We start from the raw sequence: 19,491 nt of genomic DNA, 5'->3' as shown, positions 1-19,491 counted from the left end.
GGTGTCGAGGTAGGGGGCGAGATTTTTAAAAAGAAGTCTCTGTCGAACATTATTGTAGACATAAATGCATATTAAACGTCAGGAGATACAATTTAAGAAAAGTCATAGCATATAAACCTCCTATCAACCACGGCATGTGAAAGTAACTAAGATGCTAGTGAAGAAAGGTAAAAAACAAAGGAGTGCTGGTGAATAACATCCATAGTAACCCTGAGACGTAGGAAAGATAGAAAAAGCAGCGGAGAGAACAACGAAGTTTCTAACACAGCTTGAAATTTATGAAACAACCACCGCCTTATATACATGTCCCAGACCCCTTTCACAATTCAAATGACCTCCTCGCCCACTACACAGTGTACCCCAACTTTCAACCTATGCCGACAACCGCACACAAAAGCATACACGCCCGAAACATAAGAGGACACAAACCCGAACACAAAGGACCAACAACAACAACAACAGCAACAAGAGGATTGCGGGAATTTCTCGCAATCCTCTTGTCGTTGTTGCTGTTGTTTTTTGTCCTTTTGTGTTCGGGTTCGAGTCCTTCTATGCTTCGGGCGTGAATGCTTTTGTGTGCGGTTGTTGGTATAGGTTGAAAGTTAGGGCCACTGTGTAGTGGTCGAGGAGGTCGTTTGAATTGTGAAAGGGGTCTGGGACATGTATATAAGGCGATGGTTGTTTCATAAATTTCAAGCTGTGTTAGAAACTTCGTTGTACTGTCCGGTTTATTTTTCCTACATCTCAGGTTGTTTTTTTTTGGTTTCTTTTTAGGATACTAGTCTATTCTTTAAAAACAAAAGGCACATTTCAGATGAGCTACACGCATGGCTCACAGATACCTCATAACTTTAGAGGAATAGGTCCCTCGCAACTTAGCGAGGGAAGTGCTAGGAGCACATGCTATAAAGAAAGGTGGCACTGAAGGCTGCGTCTCCCTAACGCTCTGAATAAGAAAGGTAGCCATCTTCTCCCTCCTCCTCTGACGCGCACACCTTTTATCTTCATGTTTTGCTGCTTACACCCGCGCATCGACTGTAATGCCGCCTGGATCGGGCCAAGATAGCAGGCGGCATTCTTCAAAGGATTGCGCTACTTTTCCGTATAGTCTCCCAACCGTATATATTTCGGCACCAAAAAGAGATTGATTTTATTGGCACGTGGTAGTGAGTGACGTCATTGGGTGATTCGGTGTGTTCTTTTTATCGGTAATCGTTTGCTTAAGCTGTTAAAAAAATAAGAAACACTTAAAAATGACGACTTAAAGGTGAAATATGGTATATTTTTATCCCGTGAATCTGATTATCACGTTCGTTTTCTCCGAAGACATGACTAAACGTGAGAAAACACAAAAACCTCCGACCAGGCGTGACGTCACATTATTTGGGCCGCCAAGCCCGTGTCGCTCGTGTAGGCAGCGCGTGCAACTCCAAGCTTGCCAGGTGTATTTCTCCGCACTGACATCAGGGTCGCTAAACTCGTCAACAAAAATATTCTTTGTGTTATGACATAGTGGGGGGAGGAGCCGAAAGATTGCTGCGAAGTATTCTTTTCTCACAAACCCGCAGATCCGTCTGTCTTCGTGGCGTTTTTCGTTGAGGGGACGAAAAATCCTTACGCCTCCCTAGGCACCGAACAAGAGCAGCACTAAAGAGCGCGCGGAGACGACCGTGGCTCATAGGTGTAACGTGACAACAAAGATTATCAGCTGCGACCGTCATGTTTGATGGTCTCTAAAAAGCGCAATGGATGCTTGGGAATTGCATATTAAAATCAACACCGTCGAAGTTGATAGTCTGGTATCGTTCTTATTTCCGCCGATAAAGCAGAATTTACTAAAAAGCGTCCCTGCCGTTCTTTTGATTTATCTCGGCCTGGCCAAAGTGTAGCCCGACGTGGCTAGGTCACAACCAGCCGACTACCGTTGTCCACTTTCGGGCGAATTTCGCCTCCGGGCAGTTGTCCCTTCATCGGCGGGATAAAATCATTTTATGATAGACATTCGTAGATCAGTCCGTTTGGAATTAAGTATGTTTATCGACGGAAATAAGGAAATAAAAGTAATGTCAGGTTGTCAATATTGGCGGCGATGCTTCAAGAACGCAAGGACACTAAACATGACATCGTCGATTTGAACACGCACCATCAAATTTGTCGTTCACAACTGATAGTCCTGACTCCATCGTCAAAGGTATCAACTATAAAACGACGTCACTGAACGCGCCCTCACACTATATACGTGCGCTGGCACGATTCTTTCGGGGGGATCGGTGGCCGAGGGAGAAAGAAGAAGACGCCGTGTCGAACGGCTGCGTTTTCATGTTCTCCGCCCAAGAAAACAAATCGGCCTGTGGCCGAGGTACTACGTCTACTGCTGCTGCTGCTACCGTTTCCCCGATGGATAACTACCGAGTGCTGATGCCACGTCTACCTACTGGTAACCTTGTTCTTAATTCAGTATTCCTGCATGGAGATCTAGCTGCTCGACCCTACCGAGCTCCGGACTTTCGAGATGCTCTCAGTGGCATAATTGACCGAAAGGACATCATCACAATGGGACAATACCAAATGTCGCATGTCTGGATGGTCGTATGTGCGACTTCCCTAGCGAAAAGCAAGTTCGTCGCCTGCGAAGAGCTAAAGGTGAAAGTACGCAAATGCCTCGTCGTACATCCAGAGTCAAAAGAAGTGAAACTCAGGGTCTGTGGCTACCCCCCCCCCCCCCCCCCCCATATGGAAAACCGGAGAGTTGTTGAAGCACTGAAACCCTTTGGTACCGTGCGGTCTATCGTACGAGAGAAGTGGAAATGCGAAGGAATGGAAGATATGGATACCCTCAACAGAGAGGTGCAACTGACACTTCGAGACGACGTAAGCGTGAGCAAGATTCCTCACCTACTGACTATTTATGGGTGCCAGAGCTTGCTACTGATCCCCGGACGACCTCCTTTGTGCCTGCGATGCAACCGCGTGGGCCACATCCGCCGCCACTGCCGGACTCCGAGGTGCACGAAGTGCCAAAGGTACGGACACAGCCTTGCTGACTGCGTCCTCACCTACACCGACAGGCTTAGGATCGGAACAGCAGACGACTCAACCACAGAACACCTGATGGATGCAAGCAAGGTTGTTGAACCGAGTGGGGACATCTCCATGATGACCGAGCCTCCAGGTTCAACATCCTCAGCCACCCCCGACCGAACCCTCTCTCCCAGAAGGAACCTTTCCCTCTCCTGATGTGAGTGTAGATCAACCCGCCAGCCCCCCTACAATCCCCAGAAAGAGCAAGGACAACTTCCCACGCCGCAGAATACGGACAGACTTCTACAGATGATCAACAAAACAAAGAAACCACCGAGGTTGAGGAGAAAGGTAACTCAACGCAAGGAATCGACGATGCAGATGACCCCATTCTTGCAATTGAGGCAGTTACGAATGCGACATTGAGCGACGGTACCATAACTAGATCAAAACTGTCTCACAGAAGACAGGCTGGAACGCGGCACGAGCCGTATCTGAAGCCATCTTCTGGCCCTAAACTTGTCGAAGACAAGACACTGAGCGGTAACGCTCAACCATAAACGATCGCATGTTCAGCGCCCCTCAGCTCCGTGTAGCTACCTTAAACGTCAGAGGTCTTTAATCTAAGCGAAAGCAGTGCCAGCTCCTTCAGCTTATATCCCTACAGCAAGTAGATGTATTGGCAGCACAAGAAACAAAATTGTCCGGCGAGGAAGAAACCGAAATCGCGTTGAAACCTTTTCTAAATGATTTCGATGTGTGTGCCACCAATGCAACGGGCACATCGGCCGGGTGTTTTTTGCTACTGAAAAGGAGAACGGGTCTGACTGCTAACGCTCTCACCACCGATCGAGAGGGGCGCTTCATTATATGCGATCTTACTTATGGCACTGACGAATGGCGCATAATGTGTGTACGCTTCCAACGCTGTGAACGCACGTAACGACTTCTTTTTACTCATAGAACCATATATTAGTACCGATAGAAAACTATTTCTACTGGGAGACTTCAACTGTGTGTTAAATATGAAAGATCGTTCCCAATTTACGTCCAGATTTGACTCTAGTGCAGGATTACTGTATTCTTTCATTACCGAAAACAACTTAGCAGACATTGGAGAACACAAAGGAAGCAGAGTACATTACGCACATTTCCAACGCTCATCTCACGCACGACTCGATCGGATATACATATCTGGAGAACTCTACAAGGTTATTTCAGATTACACGGTTAAACCTGTTTTTTTTTCAGACCACTGTCTTGTGTCAATTACCATTGGCGAAAAGAAAAGGCATTTATCGCGTCCTGAATGGAGCCTATGGAAACTGACCACAACCCTTCTAGATGACGAAATATTTGCCGATCGTATCCCTGAAATTGTTTTACACGTACAGCAGATACCCTCACTACACGTATTTTGCAAATGGGACATGTTCAATCAAGAGGTTAAAAATTGGGCAATCGAACGCGCGAGCACTATCACATTTGAAAAAAGGCGAGAACTGAAGAATCTCTTAAATACGCTATCAACACTTTACGAATTTGAGAGTAGCAATCCTGGTGAATACACTGAAGAAATAAACATGACTAAAACACAACTCCAGCGATACGATGCCGACAAATATCGAGGAACAGTGATTCGATCGCGCTCACAAAAATTTCTACTTGGAGAGACACCCGGCCGGAGATCCTTGGAAAATGAGCGAAGGTATGCTTTAACAAAGGAAATTGTTGAAATCGAACATAATGGCAGTACGAGAATAGATACAGCAAACATTTCAGAGGCCTTTGTGGATTATTACACTAATCTTTTGGGGAAAGGCATCTCGATTGAAGAAAATTCAGATACAGAACACTTTGTAAACCGCTTGCCTTCCTTATCAGACGAGGAAAAAGAAATAGTCGAGGGTCCTCTGACCTTACAGGAAATTCAAAATGTCATAAAAGCACTTCCTTCAAATAAGACACCTGGACCTGATGGCTAAGTGCTGAATTCTACAAGAAATTTTCTGATCTGTTGAGTCCCTTACTACTTCATGTCCTAAAAGCCGCTTACGAATACCAAACACTACCGCCAACGTTTTATTACGGTCATACTTTACTAATTCCTAAAACAGAAGACACAATAGCTCTAAAAAAGATTGACGCTTATTGACCTATATCACTTTGTAATGTGGACTATAAAATATTCGCAAAAGTTTTAAACGAACGCTTACACCTCGTAATACATAATCTAATCGGAGAACACCAAACTTGTGGCATACGAGAACGAAACATTCAAACGAACATACACGTAGCAAGATCTGTGATTGACTCTGTATCCGATGAGCAAGATCAAGTAGCTATAGTTCAACTTGATTTGTCCAAAGCATTCGATAGAGTGAGCCATTCTTTCTTATTCAAAATACTTTCTCGTGTAAACATAGGAACCATGCTATTCGAGGGCACTCAGCTCTGTTACAAAAACAGCAGCACAAGACTAACTGTAAACAATTCCCTTTCTGAATCCATTCTTATCAAATCTTCAGTAAGGCAAGGTTGCCCACTATCGCCGCTTCTTTTTGCTTTATACATTGAACCTCTCTGCATTAGCATTATTACCAATGAAAGTATCCGAGGTTATACTATCTGCTTCACTGAGGTAAAGTTACTGTCATATGCTGATGACGTGGCAGTGTTCTGTTCGAATAAGAAGAGTGTGGAAAAAGGCCTTCATATAACGCAAAAGTATTGTGACCTAACGGGACGAAGGTTGAACACTGAAAAATCTAATGGCTTCTGGATAGGCGCGTGGGCAACCATGCCAGGACAATTTGCTGGACTGTCGTGGAACTGTTGTCCCTTCAAATATCTTGGCGTTCCTCTAGATCAAACAAGATCCAACAATGTATATTGAAACTCCGTTGTAACTGAGATTAAGCAAAAATCATTAGCATGGAGGGCACGAGACCTTTGAATCTTCGCAAAAGCAGCAGTGTGCAACATTTTTTCTAATATCTAAACTAATGTATGTCTTACAAGTATTACATAGTGGCCGTTCAAAGGTACAAGCCTTCCACAGAACTTTTGCGACCTTTGTTTGGAGCTCATCTTAGGAACGGATGAAACGCGATAACTTATTCCTTCCGTTAGAAGCTGGCGGCTTAGGTCTAGCACATTTATTCGTCCGCCAACTCGTTTCGCGACTATTTTTTTTTTTGGAATTTATCTTATCTTTTTCTGCTTGCCATTGTTCAAAGAAAGTTGGCACATCACTTGCTCTTTTTGGTCATACCAACAACGAATTCTACCCAAGGCAAACTATGGGGCTTTTGGAAAGAAATTGTCGATACCTTTATGCTTCTAAAAGTCCACTTCTCATTAGAATATTTATTTGAAGTGCCAAGAAAACGACTATCACAGGTCTTGATTGAAAGTCTCTTTCCCTTTCCACCATATAGGACACGATTTAGTGACTGTGATGGACAAGATGTTCTAAAACGTAACCAGTCACCTAGCTGTGTTTGGAGATTTATGTTTGTCCTTTGTCCCTCTTGTTCCCCTTCTCCAGGGATTAGTTTCGTCATTCTAAAACGTGTAAAGTGAATGTGCATATCTCCAAGTGCTAAAACATTTTTCTTTAAGGTACACACATCAACGCTTCCAGTAAAATCGTGGCTCCAAGAACGTGGGTTTTTTTGTGCCGTGGTCAATTGACTGTCGATTATGCCACCGACCGAAAACAATAGAACACTGCTTCATCTACTGTACAGATGCCGTTTTCTTCTGGGATGTCCTCCAACGAACTCTTAAAAAAGAAATAGACTTTCCCGATCATAGTATTCGCTTTTTTACACATACCTAGCGAGACAAGCATTCCCTATGATTTATTTATGCTGATAGGCCTCCACAGCCTCTGGAGATGCCGAATGATTGACAGGAATGCCGACACACCACGCACCACAAGATCTATTTTTCTAGAAGAAATTTCGAAAGTCAGAAGCGTTTACGAAGCTCACCCACCAGTACCTGAATGGTTTCACCTTTTTGATGCGTGTTTGAGACTTCCAGATTTTTAATATCTGGAAATGATCGAGATTATAGCCTGCTTAAAAACGTTGTGTTTGTGTTTATGATGTGCCGGGAGTGAAATAGTGCTATAAGAGTGCGGCTTACGCAGACATTCCTCTCAACTTTTCACCTCATATCCATCGCTGTGTGCATAATCATCATTTCACCTTGTAACCATGTAACCTGAATTTTGAACAAATTTCCATGTAATAAAGAAAAAAAAAGGGATCGGTGGCCGAGTGGGCTAGCGCACACCAGCTCGGAGCACGTGCAGCGAAAGCTCGCGCTGCAGAACCCAGGGATCCTGGGTTCGAGCCCCACCCCTGCCCGTTTCGATCTGGATGAGCATCGTACCGGCGTGCGGTCGTGTATCACTACTGCGTGGTGCACGTTAAAGACCCCAGGCTAGCGGTTGTACTGCACTGGATAAATTGCTCATCTACAGCTGGGAGACTCGTCGCCCCTGTGAGGCAGACCAAGTTCTAGGCTGCATAAACATGCCACACAACCCAATTTTTTTCACAAGTCTTTCGCTTGAAAGTCTGTCATGGCCACTCTTGAGTTCATGGAATGCGAGCCGATTTGATTCCAGAATCTCTTGAACCGTTATTTCGAAAATTTCAGGCTGTGCTGTTCACCGTCATTGGTCATTGGAACACCTCTAAGCAGGGTCGTCGAAACAGGAGGATGGGGAGGGGGGATTTAGCCCCCCCCCCTCCCCCAGTTGCGTCGAAAGAGGGGGCACGGGGCATAAGGGTGGAAGGGGGGGGGGGAAGTATCGCCCCAGCCCCGAACCACCATAGCATTTCCAGAGAGTTATAACAAAATATTCGGGGAAAGGAATATCCCCCTCCTTCACCACCATCACATCGTCTCTCTCTCTCTCTCCCGAACAATTTCTACGGCCCTTCTCGAGACTCCTATTTGTGTGTGTGTGTGTGTGTGTGTGTGTGTGTGTGTGTGTGTGTGTGTGTGTGTGTGTGTGTGTGTGTGTGTGTGTGTGTGTGTGTGTGTGTGTGTGTGTGTGTGTGTGTGTGTGTGTGTGTGTGTGTGTGTGTGTGTGTGTGTGTGTGTGTGTGTGTGTGTGTGTGTGTGTGTGTGTGTGTGTGTGTGTGTGTGTGTGTGTGTGTGTGTGTGTGTGTGTGTGTGTGTGTGTGTGTGTGTGTGTGTGTGTGTGTGTGTGTGTGTGTGTGTGTGTGTGTGTGTGTGTGTGTGTGTGTGTGTGTGTGTGTGTGTGTGTGTGTGTGTGTGTGTGTGTGTGTGTGTGTGTGTGTGTGTGTGTGTGTGTGTGTGTGTGTGTGTGTGTGTGTGTGTGTGTGTGTGTGTGTGTGTGTGTGTGTGTGTGTGTGTGTGTGTGTGTGTGTGTGTGTGTGTGTGTGTGTGTGTGTGTGTGTGTGTGTGTGTGTGTGTGTGTGTGTGTGTGTGTGTGTGTGTGTGTGTGTGTGTGTGTGTGTGTGTGTGTGTGTGTGTGTGTGTGTGTGTGTGTGTGTGTGTGTGTGTGTGTGTGTGTGTGTGTGTGTGTGTGTGTGTGTGTGTGTGTGTGTGTGTGTGTGTGTGTGTGTGTGTGTGTGTGTGTGTGTGTGTGTGTGTGTGTGTGTGTGTGTGTGTGTGTTGGTCGTACCTTAATTCTTTAGAGCGCAGCTCTTCGGCGCCCGTTTCCGGGTTTCGCGGCGTGGGCGTCGCCGTCGGCGTAACCGGCCCGCTAAATTTAGCGCGAAATTGACGTCACATGACCTCAACACCAATTCAATTTCCAGCTACGTGACTTCAACGCCAATTCACTTCTCCGCTAGATTGTCATGTGATGTCCTTTTCCCTGCTAAATTTAGCGGAGAGACTGAATGGGAGGAGGAGGGGAGGAGGAGGTGCATACCCTCCTCTCCGTACCCTCCCTTATTCCTCCTCAAGAGTTGAGCTCTAATTTCGCATTACAAAAGTTTGTAAACGTCTTTATTTTTTTTTTATTTCCCTTCCTTCAGCCTTTTTTTTTTTTTTTATCCCCCGTTTCCCCTCATTTCTCAGACATTACCGACGCCTCTACACAAACCGCCTGTGGGTGACCCCGGTGGCGTTGTTGACAGTGGCGGAAGATGAGCTCTCTAAAGCCGCCCGCGTACACCGCGCACGGCTCCACAACATCACAAAGTTCAATCTTCGCCTCAATTCCGAAGCGAAGATTTTGGCCTCAAATAACTCCTTCCCAAAGTTGTGAAACGTCACTTTGTCGTCACCAATAACTTCCACAAACGGCGATCTTGCGACGAGAAAGTTCAGAGTATTTACCGGCCGCCTAGGTACAATCTACGCATCACTGACTCTAACGCGGCGTAGGGATGTAGGGACACTCGGGCGAGAAGTCATCAGTGCAGCCGTTCAATCGGCTGGCACCACGGTGTTGCTCGCACGCGCTTCGATGGAGCTCGCTACGCCTTTGTGTTTTAGATTCTCGCTGGAATTTGAGCACCGAGACAGCTTGGATGATTGACACCTCGCTCGGCTTGACATCAGCGTCGCGAGAGTCCAATTAGCGCGTTCCGCAACTTTCGGACACAAAGCTGTGCTCGACGAGTTTAGCTACCCAGTTGTGACGTCTCTTTGTGACCTTTCTGAGGACAGAAAAAATGTGCCTGCGTAGCTCTGACAAGCGCTGAAGATGCGCGAGAGCGAAGATTCTGAAAAATTTTAATGTGACGTCACGCCTCGGGAAGGGGGGTTTTCAGCGGTACTTTGAAAATTTATTTCTGCAGCCCCCGTGCACCTAATTGAACAATAATCTCAATATTCGTGATCCTGGAGGTTATGTTAAGACGATTTAGATATTTTTCTTAAAATACAGAACCGCTTCAGTTTCCCTTTAGATAAATGTTCAGTTAAAAGTCAGCGTTCGTCCTGTTCGCCTTCCTTTTTTATTCGTTTCTATTGTAAGCGATTTTAATTTTATAAACTATAGTTGGGTTTCATGTGACGGTTTGCAAAATGGTCCGGAACAAAGATCAGTACAGAAACAAAACAATGAGAAATAAACCTTTCAAGACAACATTGCACGCCTTCAGGAGCTATGCCAGTGTTGCTCAAACAAAAAACAAGAACCTTATCATCCGTAGGCTTCCGCAGAATTATCACCTCCGAATATTATTCCTGTAATCACACTGAACAGTTTTTTGGTTCAATCAACTAACTAAACCCGCACATGTCTCTAATAATTTTAGTTTCTCGGGACAAGAATTTATCTTGTTTCTGACGATTTCACGTTAGTGTGTGTCTGTGCATGAGTGTGTGTTGCACTTCCTATATATTACTTCTTTATGTTGTTTTATCATTTTCACATTGTATTTTGTCACGAGATTATTGTCTTCCTCACTTTTTCGTTCAGATTGTCTTCAGCGTAGCTTTATTTCATTTCCCAACGCCGTCATTGCTTATTTAGTCAGTTAATCTTACACAATTTTCCCGATTCTACTTATCTCTCGTTCCCTAGGCGGATGCAGGTACGGAAAACATTGCAGTAACGAAGTAGCGTGTTTCTCTCACACGGCTCCACTTGCATTCGCTGCCTCTTCCTCGCAAGGCAATATTAACGCGCCATTGCACAACCGAATGGGGACTTTTTTCCCCTATTTGTACTCGATGGTCAAAGGAGAAACTAGGTATATGTTGAATGGGGAATTTATTTCCCGATCCAGGGTAAAGTAAAGGCTCGGCTGTGACTGTCCACATTGTCACCGTTTCTCCGGCGTCTGGGGACGCTTCGACAGGTCATAATGGAAGGCATTAGAGATGAGCATCTCAGAGATCTTTCATATATGCTGGTCGCCGCCAGTCAGAACAAAGAGAAGTAGTACGAGCACGTTATCTGGGTCATCCAGGTTTTCCTTCGTTTTCGGGGAATTTATTTCCCTTATTCACGAAACAACGTCGCGTAATGGAGCCGACGGCAAGGGAGAAAAAGCAGAAGAGAAAAGACGCACCGTGTTAATTCTCCCTAGAGTGCTTTGCTTCACAAAGATGGTTTGGATACCGTCTGGTTCCTCCGACGGCTATAGGCGGGTCTGGCTTTGACACGTATTGGGTGCCTCGAGATGTTTAGGTTATTCTGATCGTAGCAGGGATATATAGGTGCTTCGATTATCCATCCATTCATTCGGTTATTCTTCCTAGTAAGTGCTTGACACTGCATGATATAAGAGGGAGGGGAAGGGGACGAAACCATATACAATACGTGTTGTCACTAGTAAAGACAGAAATAAAATCAAAGAAACGCGCACAGTAATTACCCTGTAAAAACTCCTGTGTGTGTGTGTTCACTTCTGTGTAGAACGAGGAGTCATGCAATCACCGCAAACAACGGAAAGTTTCCCAGCAAATCACAAGGCTCGATATACGTTTTGTTGCCGAAAATGTGTTCTGGGCGGAGACCGTGAACAACTGACACGTCAGGCGCGTTGCTCCTGCGTAGAACGATTCTTGTTTTTACGTCTAAACGTATACTTTGAGCTTCGTGATTTGCCGAAGCATCTTGGAGGGGAGACGCGTAAAGCAAACAGAGAGAGAAAACAACGAAAAAACAAAAAGATGCGGCGACAAGAACAAACATCAGAATCCATCCTGATTGGCAGAAGCCGAAAGCAACATCTGTTATGAACAGATTCAACAATATAAAAAGACTCATGTTAGCTTATCAAACAGAAATGTAAACGGAGATTGTGGGAAAAAATATTTGGGTATGGTTGCGATAGCTGCTGGAAGGTGGTTCCAGTCGTTTGATGTGTGCGGGGCAAATGAATAAAAAATATGTTCGTTTGGCAACCTGTTAATCCAACTTTTTGCTGATGGTTTACACGGGAAAAGTAATAGTTAGGCAATGTAAAGAAATGGTCTCGCAGCGACTGATGATGGTACACTTTATGAAACAGGCAAAGTCGAAAAAACTTCCTACGCAATGATAAACAGGGTAACAACAACCTGGACTTCATTGATGATATGCTGGCTGTATGATTATAATTAGCCAGAATGAAACAAACGACGTTATTTTGAACTATTTCGAGAGCTTTATGTAGAACGGCGTGGTTAGGATCCCAAATCGAGGCTGTTTATTCTAATATTGACTGTACAAGAGTGTTATAAATAAGAAGTTTTAAGTTAACTGCGGTCGTTTTGAAGTTCCGTCGTAGGTATCCTAACATGCGGTTTGCGTGGGCGATTATTATATAGACATGAGTTTTTCAGGTTAAGGTCGATGATATAGTAGCAGCTAGATAACAGTATGAGTTTACAGGTTCAAGCTGAATGTCGGTCGATGTATATGCTGAAGGACGCGCGTCTTGCCAGGAAAGCCGCATTAGTTTTCATTTGGTAGGATTTAGTTCCATACCACATTTTTTTTTGCACCAAGAGTAATATTACTTAAATCAGATTGCAAAAGGTGTTCATCGTCATCATCATAAACTTTCCGATACATCACACAGTCCTCCCTGTATAATTGCAAGGAGGAAGAAACATAACTTGGTAAATCATTAATAAAAATTAGAAAAAGAAGCGGCCTGAAACCGAACCTTGGGGCACACTCGACACCACATCAGCCAGGGAAGAAAGAATTAACATTTAGAGTTACATCCTGAGAGTGGTTGGTAAGAAAGCATTCCAGCCAGGTTAACAAATTAGGATCTAGGTTTAGTGAAGGAAGTTTAATCGTTAGTGACTTATAATTAGCTTTGTCAAATGCTTTAGAAATATCTAAATGAATACAGTCAACCGCATGGTTGTTGTCCAGTAGATCATGCAAAGATTGGATAAAAGGAAGCAGCTGCGTTTCATAAAAAAATGAGCGACAAAAACCATGTTGAGCAGAGGCGAAAAAAAATTTGATTCTAGGTCATTAAAAATATGAGAGCACACTATGAGTTCGATAATTTTACAGGGAATACTCGTCAGTGAAATGGGTCGATAATTTAATGGGGGATGCTTGTTACTGGACTTATGCAGTGGAAGCACCTTCGTAGTTTTCCATTCTATTGGGAACGTGCCCCACTAAAGAGATTGCTGCAAAAGTTTGGCCAATAAAAATATGAGTACATTTTAGTTTGTCTTAGAAATTTTGAGGTGATACTATCACTCCCACATGTATGACGCTCATACTTTGAAAGAATCAACTAGCTTTACAACTCCAGCAGGCTCCATAGCAATGAAAAAAAGTGATTAACATTCTCCGCGTTCTATGCTTCAAGAAACTAAAGGAGAGGAGGAAACTTGTGTGCGCGGAGACGTGAGAACGCCGAGCTCTGATTGGAGAGATTAGTGGGTAGACCTAAGGCTAGCTGCTTTTGTCTCCACTGCATTCGTGGGACGTGTTCGAATGCGAAAGCCAGACGCGGGACGCCGGCGTCACGCGTTCCAACGCGTTTGATGAGCGCAGTAGAGACAAGGGCAGGTAGATTTAGGTCTACCTAGGGTGCCTACATGTTTCCGCCGGAAACATGTAGGCACCCTAGGTCTACCCACTCACTAGACATTCTAATCAGAGCTCGGCGTTCTAACGTTCCCGCGCGCTCTTGTCTCGTCCTTTCGCTTAGTTTCTCAGCGCATAGGAAAGTGAACACACAGGCTTGTTTTTCAGAGCGCACTTTGTATTAGAACAGTAGTGTTAACATACGGGTTAATATATGGGTTAGGCAAAAAAATAAATAGATGAACAATCAAGATTTGTGTGTGTGTGGGGGGGGGGGGGGAGGGGGAGGGGGGGATAATTGAAAAGCTTGTGTTTTGCCTGTAATATGTTTGACGCGAAGACTGTGTTTGAGGCAGGAAAACTCTCTGTCAGGAGGTGATGGAAGAATGCCGTATTGACTTCGGTTCTTGTGGCACTCTTTCTGCGAGATATATATTTGAGAGGCTACACACCTTTACAGCACTTATCCCCAGACAAAAAATTGCGAGTCCCGGGCTGTAGACGTATGCGCAGTGTTTGATATGCTGCCATGGCTAAGGTTATGGCTATTGACGACGTGCGCGATCAAAAGCGTCGCTCTGGTCCTCTTTAGGTAAGAACACGGCGGGGCTGAACGCGCGGCGCGAGGAATCAGATAGTGTTCGTTCGACGGGCATCCGAAAGGCTGCATTATTCCGTGGTCACCGTGCCCGCGGCTGATAGTGTCGCCGGCGGCCAAACGGCGAAACTGTGTGAGAGCGAAAAAAATTATCTCGTTGCCACGACACCCCGGTACACCGTGGTCTTTCTGCACGAGCGACAACCTCGCTGGAGCTCTGTGCGTGTGGAGCATGAGGCGGCACGAGCAGTCTTTGCCCTGCCCACGGGTCGACGAGTCATCTGCCGGCGCCGCTTGAAACCATAGTGAGAGAGAGAAAGAGAGAGAGAGTGAAAAGCGAATTTTATCTGCACTGGGCGAGGAGCGCGCTGTCCTCACCTGAAGAGTATTTATTATCTTACACCGTGCTCTGGTTGGGCTGCCACGATTGGCTGAATGTTGACTATGACGTCAGCAAATGATTTCCCATCGACGGAAACAAGAGGAATGGAAGAACTTTAATCTTGATGGTGTTGGCAGTGTTGCTTTGAGAGCGGAATACTGTCGAGCTTCCCCATGCTAATTACAAACACCATCGAATTTGTTGTTCGCGAGGTAGTGACGTCACCAGTGGACAGCATAGGAGGGCGCCACCAAAACATCTCGCGGTTATTCATTGGACGCCATACTTGGGGGCGCTGTTTAAAGCGCGTGCTCAGAACGAGGTCAGACTAATAGGCTGCTAAGACTGAAAATATTACTGGTGTGGAATGGACGTTGCAAAATTACTGTGGAAGCTCGCCATCAGCACGCGCTCAGCAGTCGAAGACAGCTATGGCCACTGGTCATACCCCCATCATACAAAAGACAGTCTGTAAACACGAGTGACCACTATATCCGTGGTACGAATGCCGCGTGCCAATCTTTATCCTTGAACACATTGCCTTGCGGCATTCTAAGCACAAATCTCGCGGTGACTCGCTCTCGATTCTGTATGCAGACTCTTTTGTATGATATATAACAGGCACGTAGCCAGGATTTTGTTTCGTGGGGGGGGGGGGGGGGGGGGGGGGGCGCCCATGACAAAATGCTGTATGAGGGGAAGGGGGTTGAGGAGGCCCCAGCAAATGGAAATTTTCGGGGGGGGGGGGGGGAGGGGGCGGCCCCCATGCCTCCCCCCCCCTCCCCCGGCTACGCGCCTGATGTATAAGCAGTGTAACCCCGGCTTATGACCACCTGCTATGACTCTCAGTGGTCATGTTGCTAAATAAATGAATACAAATAAATAAACACTGCATATGCTGGCAACGCGTTACAAAGCCGGCTCAACTGAAATGTCACTGCGCTTGAATGCGATCGACTGTTGGAATAATCTGCAATCTGCGGTCCCCCCAAAAAATAAAGTGCAAAGCGCATCTAATTGGGGTTTTATGTACTGTATATCTAATCAGTAAATCCTGGTACAGGGTTTAACAAAAAAATAAATAAATAAACGGATTTCGTTAAATATAATATGGGTGTTGATTGCAGCAATCGCACTTTGATCGCTTTGTTTCGGCACACTGCATAGAGAACACGAATGAGTGAGTGTAAGTGTGATTCGTGTCGTGAAAGAGGTGAGGACATTGCAGGTATGGCACTATAAAAGCGTCGTGTCTGAAGGTGTCCGATACCACCGATAGAAAACTAAACGCGTTTGCATGCTTTCTTTTTTATTATTATTATCGAGTTCTGCCTGCTTCCGTCTTGTATACAAAAGTCACATCAAACTTAGAAGTCCAGGACGCGTCTTGCTATGATCATCAGATTCTAGCTCCCTGATTGGTTCCTCAGCATTCTTATCGGCTAACGCCGCAATTTCATTGGCTCTGGGGCGATGCTGAGCCGCTAAAGACACGCCACGCGTAACCTTTTTTAAGGTCTGAGTGAATATTGAATATGGATCGCGTTCTTCTGAGCCTGCGCAAAGGCTCGCGTGCGAAATATTTCACACGCAGCTCAATGACTGGCCACACCCTAACTGGGATACGAACACTGGGGAAAAGCCTACACGCGGACTGCAAGTTCGTCTGCTTCTTGCACAGGAGTGGCGATGATATTAGAACGCCGATGCTCCTATTGGCTGACTGAAAAATAAGTAGTGTGTAGATCTCGAGCACCGTGACATCGAAGCATCTATAGCATGGAGGTCTACCCACTATCCTTTGAATCGAAGCCAGTCAAAGCTCAGCGTCGTTCTGACGTCAGGGCAACTCCTTGTCAAGGAGCAGACGACTTGCTCTCCGCGTTGGCGAACGGTGAACGCGAACGCCGAACGCCAGACGCTGACGTTTGCAGTTTGAACGCGTTCAAAGAGTTGGTAGAGGCAAAGACTGTGTTCCGAGTCTTACTCGAATGCATCCGAGTCGCTCCGGGGGATCGCGTCACGTGACAAGAGAGATAGAGCAACGCTGCAGACGCGGGTATATAGTTTTCGAACGCCAAGGCGCAGAACCTTTACTCTAGAATGAGATCGAGATCATTTTGGAACACGGCAAAAGGAAGCTAGCTTTCTGTTAGCCCACTAATCATCCCAACCAGAGATCGGTGTTCTGACGTCCGGCGCTCTCGTTTCCTTCTCTCCCCCAGTTACTACCCGTACATGACTCGAATGCTTAACGTCACTAGCAGTATTATAAGTTAAGAACGGTTCGATGGCGTGTGTGAACAGCACAGCGGAAGCTAGAAGTCATCATGTTCTTAAACCGACACCATCAAGTTGACTGTCAAGGTTAGTCTTGTTTCCGCAGACGAAAAACAGAATCTCTCTCACTGATGACGTCATGGTGAGAGGTTTTGCCAACCGGGGAAGGCCGACCACAGCGACGATTTCGATCCCGCGCGCGTCGCCAATACGTGGCTTGCGAGGGACGTTGTCCGACCATTCTGTTCGTCATTCTTACTTGTTCTTTGCCGAGATGAAAACAAATTCGGTGGTGCGAACTTTAGTGAGAACCATGTGCCGCATTAAGCCACACGCTCAACAGCAATGCCGTCACAATGGCAGTTGACGTCAGTGCAAGACACGTTAAGCACGGGTAGTGAAGGCTTTTCTTTTTCGATTCAAGCAGCCCACGTCAACGCCTCAACCTCGTTGCGTATCGCAGTGTGTGCACAGCCGACTCGGACAAAGAAGAAAAAAATAAGAGATTTATTGCGCGACGGAGTTTCGTCATTGCTATTTATGCCCCAGTGGACGCGAGGCAAAAGAAGAAAAATACAACGTCCGGCTGGCTGTAATCGTTTTAGCGACCACTTCCCCAGAACAAAGTTCGCTGGGGTAACGATTATTTATTGGAAGCGAGCCACTAGATTCCTGCGTGACAACGCGCTATATGGATCAGTCTAGCCCCGCTTCTCGCCCGAGTGTGCTTTGGGAGGGGTCACGTGATTCCGGAAATAGGGGCCTGTCACGCGTCGTCGGCACGCCACGTGGTCAAAAGGGAATCAATCGCGGCTACCTTTCGCTCGCAGACGGAACCAAGAGCCCCAATTTCGCCGCAAGAAGTTTAGAGGACAACTCAAAGTTAGACCAAGCTTATGAGGAATATTTTTTTTTTTTTTTTTTTTTTATATGGGTGATTTCATCTTATCTCTGGCACGGATTTTGGGTCGAATTTTTTGTTTTGACTAAAAAAATATGTTTTGGGGCAATTCCTATGATAAAAGAAGACGCGAACGGCAATGTTGCCGGATTTTTTGTTCTCAAGTTATGGACCGTGGAAGCGGCCAAGGTGGAAACTGACGCTTTTCTAGCTTAGCGGAGGTGCCATAGTTCACTCCATCCCTTTTCCTTACTTTTTACGCTACATCAACATAAATTTTTGGGAAAACTCTAGACATAGGCTTTTTAATGTTAATTAAGCGTCTGGGTCATAACATTCTTAATGACTTTTTTTTTTATTTGTCAAACCGGCTCTCTGCGACGATACTTGACGAAGTTTAGCAAGCTGTGCTGTGTGACCTAATCGACATATTTTTATGATCTTCATATCAACGTAAAACTGCAATGAAGCTCTTTCTTTTGAGTATAATTTCCATACTTTTAAATAAGTATATAATGCGCCACATGTGCCTGAAAAATGAAAATTTCGAAAAACTGGCAAGTTTGAAGTCGATTTTCTAAAAAATCCCACTTTTTATTTCTTTAATTTTTTATTCGCAGTTAGCTAATATAGCAGCCTATCAGAAACTACCAACAGAAATTGTAATATATTGTTTGTATGGCCGCTATTAAGACTCGAATCTCGTTCAATGAGCATTTTGAACGGGACTTCGCACAGGCGTTCTGCTGAGCAGAAGTTTGGCCTATGTAAGGTTTTCTATTCATCGTTAGCAGTTACCTCAATATCCGACCATAAGCATTAAAAAAATTTGGAGTAGTGTACTTTAAAAAATTTACTTTGAAGGCCGTATTCACAAGTGCGGGCGCAGCGCTTACTTCCTCCCAATACGGGGGAATGCAGATCGTAAGAGAATTCCTCTAAGGCATTTTGCTTTCGGCTTTGAGTTTGATATACCGAACTTGACATGTAATTGCCATATTTTCTTATGTCAAACAGATAAAAGAGCTTAATTGGAGTTTTACGGTTATATAGAGCTCATAAAAATATGTTGATTAGGTCACACAGCACAGCTTGCTGAACTTCGTCAAATATCGTCGGAGAGAGGTGGTTTCACAAATAAAAAAATGTCATTAAAAATGCTATCACCCAGACGCTTAATTATCATGAAAAGGCCTATGTCTAGAGTGTTCCCAAAAAAAGTTATATTGATGTGGCGTAGAAAGTAGGGAAAAGGGATAGAGTTAAATATGGCACCTCCGATAAGCTGGAAGTCTACCTTGGCCGCTTCAGCGGTTCATAACTTGAGAACAAAAAATCCGACGACATTGCCGTTTGCGTCTTCTTTTATTATAGGAATTGCCCCAAAACATCTATTTTTTCCGTCAAAATTAAAAATTCGACCCAAAATCCGTGCCTGAGTTGAGATGAAATCACCCATATAAATACCATTTTTTCTTGCTTTGTTCATCGCAACGAGTACGCCACAACTGCGCATGCGCGTCGCTATGCAGAGCGCAACTTCATCCTCCTTGGGCAGGGGTTGTGGTGACGTCAGAACGCCGGCTCCGATTGGCTCCGATTGGATGGATAGTGGATAGACCTCGAGGCAGCTAGCGGTGAGCCATCATCCTTCCAATCAGAGCCAATCACAGCTCGGCAGTCTGACGTCACCGCCACCCCTGTGCGAGAAGCCGACGAACTTGGGCGACGCATAGCGTCGTCTGCGAGGTTTCGGATCCCATGATGTGTTGCCAAGAGTTGCGGGACGGCCGAAAGCGATCTACAAAAACATT

The sequence above is a fragment of the Ixodes scapularis genome, unplaced genomic scaffold (assembly GCF_016920785.2).
Source record: "Ixodes scapularis isolate PalLabHiFi unplaced genomic scaffold, ASM1692078v2 PGA_scaffold8__174_contigs__length_109621045, whole genome shotgun sequence".
Lineage (NCBI taxonomy): Eukaryota > Metazoa > Arthropoda > Arachnida > Ixodida > Ixodidae > Ixodes > Ixodes scapularis.
The sequence above is the reverse complement of the archived record's forward strand: the minus strand, read 5'-3'. Positions refer to the sequence as shown.